The sequence below is a fragment of the Triticum urartu genome, chromosome 7, assembly GCF_003073215.2.
Source record: "Triticum urartu cultivar G1812 chromosome 7, Tu2.1, whole genome shotgun sequence".
In the NCBI taxonomy this organism is placed as follows: Eukaryota; Viridiplantae; Streptophyta; class Magnoliopsida; order Poales; family Poaceae; genus Triticum; species Triticum urartu.
Window position 1 is genome coordinate 104902884 of NC_053028.1, and position 8742 is coordinate 104911625.

General features: G+C 44.8%; 1 pseudogene; it reads right to left on the reverse strand.

The window, feature by feature from the left end:
• Positions 1 to 6438: 6438 nt before the first annotated feature.
• On the reverse strand, positions 6439 to 8517 carry LOC125518694 (annotated as a pseudogene).
• Positions 8518 to 8742: the final 225 nt, after the last annotated feature.

The following is an 8742-nucleotide window of genomic DNA, read 5'->3' on the forward strand; positions in this document are numbered from 1 at the left end:
TAGGGTAATACTTTTGATGAAATTCCAGCTTCAATCTTTTATAGTCCCATGATCTCATATCATCACATAGCCTATACCATATCAATGCGTCTCCCTTCAAAGATAAAGGGAAGACCTTCTTCTTAGCAACACCATCGGGTATACCTGCAAGCTTAGATAATCCACAAACTTCATCCACATATATTAAGTGCTCATTAGGATGCTTTGTTCCATCTCCTGTAAAAGGATTAGCTAGCAGTTTTTCTATCATACCCGAAGGATACTCATAAGGAATTTCATTTTCAATAGGTTCAGTAGGTTGAGGAGCAACTCTTTGCTCTACTGGACGGGGTGAAGATACCTCGAACAAGCCCCTCAGAGAATTACTTTCCATAGTAACGAGTGAGAGTAAATTTCAACACACTATATAAATTTTTCCTTACCAAATTCCACCTACCAAAGCCGCTACACTCCCCGGCAACGACGCCAAAAAAGATTCTTGATGACCCACAAGTATAGGGGATCTATCGTAGTCCTTTCGATAAGTAAGAGTGTCGAACCCAACGAGGAGCAGAAGGAAATGATAAGCGGTTTTCAGCAAGGTATTCTTTGCAAGTACTGAAATAAGTGGTAACAGATAGTTTTGTGATAGGATAAATTATAACGAGCAAAAAGTAACAAAAGTAAATAAATTGCAGCAAGGTGGCCCAATCCTTTTGTAGCAAAGGACAAGCCGGAACAAACTCTTATAATAGGAAAAGCGCTCCCGAGGACACATGGGAATATCGTCAAGCTAGTTTTCATCACGTTCATATGATTCGCGTTCGATACTTTGATAATTTGATATGTGGGTGGACCGGTGCTTGGGTGTTGTTCTTACTTGAACAAGCATCCCACTTATGATTAACCTCTATTGCAAGCATCTGCAACTACAACAAAAGTATTAAGGTAAACCTAACCATAGCATGAAACATATGGATCCAAATCAGCCCCTTATGAAGCAACGCATAAACTAGGGTTTAAGCTTCGGTCACTCTAGCAACCTATCATCTACTTATTACTTCCCAATGCCTTCCTCTAGGCCCAAATAATGGTGAAGTGTTATGTAGTCGACGTTCACATAACACCACTAGAGGCTAGACAACATACATCTTATCAAAATATCAAACGAATACCAAATTCACATGACTACTCATAGCAATACTTCTCCCTTGTCCTCAGGAACGAACGTAATTACTCACAAAGCATATGTATGTTCATAATCAGAGTGGTAATAATATGCATATAGGATCTGAACATATGATCTTCCACCAATTAAACCAACTAGCATCAACTACAAAGATTAATCAACACTACTAGCAACCTACTAGCAACAATCCCGGACTTTGAGACAAGAATTGGATACAAGAGATGAACTAGGGTTTGGAGATGAGATGGTGCTGGTGAAGATGTTGATGGAGATTGCCCTCTCCCGATGAGAGGAGCGTTGGTGATGACGATGGTGATGATTTCCCCCTCCGGGAGGGAAGTTTCCCTGGCAGAACAGCTCTGCCGGAGCTCTAGATTGGATCCGCCAAGGTTCCGCCTCGTGGTGGCGGAGTCTCATCCCAAAAAGTTCCTCTCTATTTTTTTCTCATCGAAAGACCTCATACAGGAGAAGATGGGCATCGGAGAGCCACCAGGGGGGCCACGAGGTAGGGGGCGCGCCCTAGGGGGGGCACGGCCCCCACCCTCGTGAGAAGGGTGTGGGCCCCCTGGCCTTCATCTTTGGCGTGGATTTTTCTTTATTTATTTTAAGACGTTCCGTAGAGTTTCAGGACTTTTGGAGTTGCGCAGAATAAGTCTCTAATATTTGCTCCTTTTCCAGACCAGAATTCCAGCTGTCGGCATTCTTCCTCTTTATGTAAACCTTGTAAAATAAGAGAAAATAGCCATAAGTATAGTGACATAAAGTGAAATAACAGTCCATATTCTGATAAATATCGATATAAAAGCATGATGCAAAATGGACGTATCATGTCGCAATACTTATGCCTATTCTCTCTTATTTTACAAGGTTTACATAAAGAGGGAGAATGCCGGCAGCTGGGATTCTGGGCTGGAAAAGGAACAAATATTAGAAACCTATTCTGCACAGCTCCAAAAGTGCTGAAACTTCACGGAAGTCATTTTCAGAATATATAAAAAATACTGAGCGTAAGAAGTTCTGGAGGGGGGCCACACCCTGCCCACGAGGGTGGGGGCGCGCCCTACCCCCCTGGGCGCCCCCTGCCTCATGGGCCCCCGGGTGGCCCTCCGATGCCCATCTTCTTCTATATGGAGTCTTTCGCTGAGGAAAAAATCAGAAGCCAACTTTCGGGATGAGACTCCGCCGCCACGAGGCGGAACCTATCTAGGGCTTTGGCAGAGTTGTTCTGCCGGGAAAACTTCCCTCCGGGAGGGGGAAATCATCGCCATCGTCATCACCAACGATCCTCTCATCGGGAGGGGGTCAATCTCCATCAACATCTTCACCAGCACCATCTCCTCTCAAACCCTAGTTCATCTCTTGTATCCAATTCTTGTCTCCAAGTCTGGGATTGGTACCTGTGGGTTGCTAGTAGTGTTGATTACTCCTTGTAGTTGATGCTAGTTGGTTTATTTGGTGGAAGATCATATGTTCAGATCCTATATGCATATTAATACCCCTCTGATTATGAACATGAATATGCTTTGTGAGTAGTTACGTTTGTTCCTGAGGACATCGGAGAAGTCTTGATATTAGTAGTCATGTGAATTTGGTATTCGTTCGATATTTTGATGAGATGTATGTTGTCTCTCCTCTAGTGGTGTTATGTGAACGTCGACTACATGACACTTCACCATTATTTGGGCCTAGAGGAAGGCATTGGGAAGTAATAAGTAGATGATGGGTTGCTAGAGTGACAGAAGCTTAAACCCTAGTTTATGCGTTGCGTCGTAAGGGGCTGATTTGGATCCATATGTTTCATGCTATGGTTAGGTTTACCTTAATACTTTTGTTGTAGTTGCGGATGCTTGCAATAGAGGTTAATCATAAGTGGGATGCTTGTCCAAGTAAGGACAGTACCCAAGCACCGGTCCACCCACATACCAAATTATCAAAGTACCGAACGCGAATCATATGATCGTGATGAAACCTAGTTTGACGATAATTCCCATGTGTCCTCGGGGGCTCTTTTCTCTATATAAGAGTTTGTCCAGGCTTGTCCTTTGCTACAAAAAGGATTGGGCCACCTTGCTGCACTTTATTTACTTTTGTTAGTTGTTGCTCGTTACCAATTATCTTATCACAAAACTATCTGTTACCTACAATTTCAGTGCTTGCAGAGAATACCTTACTAGAAACCGCTTATCATTTCCTTCTGCTCCTCGTTGGGTTTGACACTCTTACTTATCGAAAGGACTACGATAGATCCCCTATACTTGTGGGTCATCAGCCGGTCGGCCTCGCCCTTGCTCCTTTATATACAGGGGCAGGGGCACCTCTAGACACACAAGTTGATCACAAAGATCTCTCCCAGCCGTGTGTGGTGCCCCCCTCCACCATAATCCACCTCGGTCATACTGTAGCGGTGTTTACGCGAAGCCCTGCTGCGGTAATTTCATCAACATCGTCACCACGCTGTCGTGCTGACGAAACTCTTCCCCGAGCTCTACTGGATCGTGAGTTCATGGGACATCACCGAGCTGAACGTGTGCTGAACGCGGAGGTATCGTACGTTCGGTACTGAGGATCGGTCGATCGTGAAGACATACGACTACATCAACCGCGTTGTCATAACGCTTCCGCTTAACGGTCTACGAGGGTACGTGGACAACACTCTCCCCTCTCCTTGCTATGCATCACCATGATCCTATGTGTGCGTAGGAGAATTTTTGAAATTACTACGTTCCCCAACAACTGCCCACGCGACCGCCACCAAACAAGGTTCGGGTCAACGACGGGCTGACTCCTCACCAACCTGCGCCCCCCGGAAGGTAGAACCTCCCGGTACCAGCCCGGCGGAGCCCAGTCTCGGACATGGCCCCTCTGATCAAGCAGGCCTCCTCCGCCGAGTCGACGACGAGGATGCGGGATAGGCATCATCGACGTTGAAGCGGGAATAAATGCTTGAACTAAAAAAATAACAATAAATTTCACATGTTCAAAATAAATCAGAAACTTAACCTAAAGTAAACTAAACTAAACATAAACTAAACTAACTAAACTAAATCCAAACTAAACTAAACCTAAACTAAACTAAGTAAACTAAACTAGTAAACTAACTAAACTAAACCAGAAACCTAAACTAAATTATACTAAACCTAATTAAACTAAATCTAAAAAAATAGAAAATATGAAAATATCTCACCTTGGAGCGGCCGGGGCGGCGAGGCGGGGCGGAGTGGCTGGGGCGGCGAGGCAGGGCGTCGGGGTGGTCTGGCAGGGCGGCCGGGGCAGCGGGGCGGCCGAGGTGGGGCGGGGCGACCGGGGAGGGGTGGCGGCGAGGGAGGCGGCCGGGGCGGGGCGGCAGCGAGGGGGTGACCGGGGTGGGGCGGCGGCGCAGGGTTGGGATGAGGAGAGAGAGAGGGACAGGGCGCGAGGGCGTTTTGATACATATAGGGCTAGGTTCTTTGCCGTCCACTAACTGACGACAAAGAGCCTAGCTAATAGACGTTACAACGGCCACTTTCTTCGCCGTCAGCTAGCGGATGGCAAAGAAAGTGGCCGTTAGCTGCCCCCCCCCTATCGGCCCACCCTGCCTCTTTGCCGTCCGCTAGTTGACGGCAGAGGTTCTATGTCATCAGCTAGCTGATGGCAAAGAGGGAGTTGACGGCAAACACCTTCTTTGCGGTCAGCTGCTCTTTGCTGTCAGGTTTCCTCAAGCTGATGGCAAAGACCCTCTTTGCCATCAGCTAGCTGACAACAAAGAAGCGGCTGATGGCAAAGTTCCTGATTCCAATAGTGTAATGCACTTTCGAATGACAGGAGGAGCTACCATCACCGATGATCAAATATATCAGAGAGGGAGTACCCATGAATCGGAGACAAGATGATCTCCATTCACCATAATGGAGAGTTAGGGTCTATCATGTTTTACGCTATTTTACCTTAGAGAAGGTAGCAGGTTGTAGCCAATATTCATCATGTCCTAAGAACAATTAACTAGTGTTGGTTATGACTATGATGACGAGGAGGAGTTGTTATTATGATGATGACGAGTGATGTGCTACAATGATGAGCTGTTAGATGACTATGATGATGATGTGTATGACTTGTTATTATGATAATGATGATCAGTTATTATTATTATGATGATGTTGAGTTGTTATATCATTAATATGAGCATGATGAGTTATTATAATACTATGAGCATGATATAATAACTCATCATGATCATAATGATATAACAATCTCTAATTGCTATTGTATCCAAACTTGCATAACGGTGAATAAATATACTATAAAATAATAGATAAATGGAATACAGACGAGTAGTAGTAGCGGGTCCTCGATGCGCTACTGCCTACCAGTAACTATCAGTAGCGCTGGATAGAGCAAGCGCTACTGCTATCTGAGTTAGCAGTAGCGCGTGGGTGAACCACGCTACTGCTAAAGTTTAGCTGCAACGCCGTACTAGTAGCGCGCCCACCCACGCTACTGCTAGACCAAAACCCCGCGCTACTGTTAGAGTTTTCCCTAGTAGTGGGAATGAGGGCCAGGCGGGGAAACCTTATTACATGTCAATGGCGACAGCATCGTCTCGCCACCGTCACACATAGACCTACCTAATGCCCCAAGAGACAGAAACTCATACTCCCATTAATAGATCAAAGCTCACCGCACACTCCCACAGGCCAGCAGTGGAGGAGGAGGCCGAGATACACCAGTGGAGGAGGATGACGACAATGGAGAACCTCGATCACCTTTGGAGCTGGGGCTGCATCCCGTGGAAACTATTGCCCTAACTCGTTAAGGGTTAAGGTACCCTCTAAGTTACCCCGCAAAGAAAAGGTACCCCCATCCCCCTAAGTCACCAACTTTGAATATTTGGGTTTGTAAAATGCACATAGAACCATTAGATCACAGTAAAAAATAGATATATAAACATAATACTCATATGAAAGTTACACCGTAAGAATGAACCTTACATGTGGAGACTATGCCTATGTCCAAATGGTTTGTTTTTTGCAATGGAATCAAAGAATCTATTAAGTCGGTTGATTCAAAGGCGTGAGGTAGCAATATCAGTCTGAATAGACAATACATACATCACTCCTTGAACATCAATTTATCTCTCGTAAAGAGTGGGAAGAAGAAAACCGGGCTAATTCTATTGGTCCAAGGTTTAGAGCGCAACATCACTTCAATCACAAGAGAAGTACTTCCAAGGTTTGTAGTACTTCTCTCACATTCCTCGTATCCGATGCTTCCCTTCATGTCGGGTATTTCTCGAATCAAACATCGTTAGTTTCAATCTGGAAGTGTCCTGCAGGGGTGATACCACCGTGCATGACATTTTGTTGCATTGGGTCAGGCTGAGCACCCCCATCATTTTCGCCGCCCTCACGCACACCCTGGAAATTATCATCTTCGGCTTTGTGGAGGAGTTGTTGGTCAGAGCTAGGGTTGTCGCCCATGCCATTCTGCATCGAGCGGGGATCCTCCTCGGCACTATTGTCCCCGGCGCTTTCCATGACGGTGTTTCTCGACCTGGTGCACTTGGCATAAACCAACCTCACAATGACTATCAATATCATTATAGTTGAAACGGATCCAGTGATGACGAAGAGTCCGGAGAAGCTTTGTAAAGTAAGAGGCGCAAAATCAATGCTAGGGACACTGTCAGCACCCATCAGAGGTAAAGTTGTGCCGAAACATTTCACTTCTATTTGTGTGTCACTAACCCTTTCTGGTAGGTTCAGGATGGCAGTTGAAAGATTATGCGCTGGCGGAAAACCTAGAAGAAATGCCTGACAATAAGGACATAATGTTAGAAAGTAGCCCTAATAATGCAGCAAGCGCTGCAATAACAAATCATGAATATACCAAATCATTAGGTTGAGAAGCTTACAAAACTAAATCCAGGAATCATGTACATGCACCCAAGCATCGTAAAATCGTCTTCATACCGACTATGAGAGAGGAAAGACGTTAAATAGGGGACTGCACCGACGATAGCTGACACCCCTCCATTCTTGGACCCCTTCCTCAAAGCGGCAGCATATTCTTCCTTCGTTGTGTAGTTTTTTAATCTACTTTCACTGATATTATGACAATTCATCAAGAAGGACCGCACAAATGAATCATCTTGGTATCCTACAAAGTCACCACTGCGTTGGAGCTGGTCTAGATCAATCACCCAAGGACGGAGCCTGTTTGCGGTTAATATGGATGACAAGGTTGATGTATAGCTCTGTACCAGAATCAGCACTACAAAGCACCATATTACCACGACAATTTTTGACAAGGGGCTTCTAATACTTTGACCTGTGCATGGAACAACCAAAAGATTATGTTTTTTACAACTATGGTAAGAAACTAATGAAAATACTGAAAGGGCATCAAATATTGTCATGAGTTATAGATTGAGGTGCTGACCATGAGAAAACGTCAAAGTAGAGAAAACAAAGTAGAGGGCAGTGCTACATTCTCTCAAACTTGATCCTTGGTACTCTTGATTTCTGGGTAATTCAATCATCCACACAACGAAGCCAGTATAGAAGAAGAAGGCAATGGTAGCTAACTAAAGATTCCTACTTAGAGGCTTTAGGAATATCCAACTAACAGTACCCGATTCATCCTCAGCGAGCACAAGCATAGACACACCAGACTCCGTGTATGGCATCGTGAAGTCAATGGCGGTGACTTGTCGCGCAGAAATGGTGACATCGCCTACTGTAGCATCATACATCTGTTTATCACCAAGAAATATGGCAAAGATTAGAATATATTTTGGTACAAATCAATACCCCTGAGAGGATGAGATGCAAGTGTGTAGGAGTAAGCCTTACCGTCAAATACGTTTTGCATTCAAACTCATGATAAGTACCGCTAAAGCTAGCATACTCATAGCTCGTACTAGGACGTAAACTCCACATAGGTACGATATCAATGTTGTAGCTAGTGACATTTTGTTTCTCGGAAATAGGATCAAGAGCATCCACAAAATCTTGAAAACCCAGCTTCGGTGGCACGCCAATCTTCAGCACCGTCCGACCTTTGCATTTTTTTTCGGAATCTCCTCTTGTATCTAGTGCCATGCTGTTCCTTCCCTTGGTTTTTGGGCAAGGAAACATCATGCTGGCATTTCATCCAAGTGTAAAGCCAGTCTTGGCATGGCCTACTGAAGCAGTTACATGATCTCCTAGGCAGAAGGTGCACGGTGTCCAAGGAGTGCCGTAGAGAACCGGGATGTTGTTGTGGTCGGCCGGGTGCGGGACGTGATATGATTTGGTCAGTGTCTTAGGGCCCCGGACGATGGCTTGCACTTCGGCATTCTTCATCAGGTCCTCAGCTGCAAAGCTCAAATGCATCACAAAACTAGACAAGTAAATACTCCCTCCGTCCCATAATATAAGGCGTTTTTAAAACTAGTGTAGTGTTAAAAACACTTTTATATTATGGAACGGAGGAAGTAGCATGGAATCCTGTCTTGTATGATATACTCCATTCCATATCATTTAGAGAACGCAATAAAACATGTTATACAATAGGTTATCCTGTACATGGGACGATTAAAATTAAACTATAGAAAACAT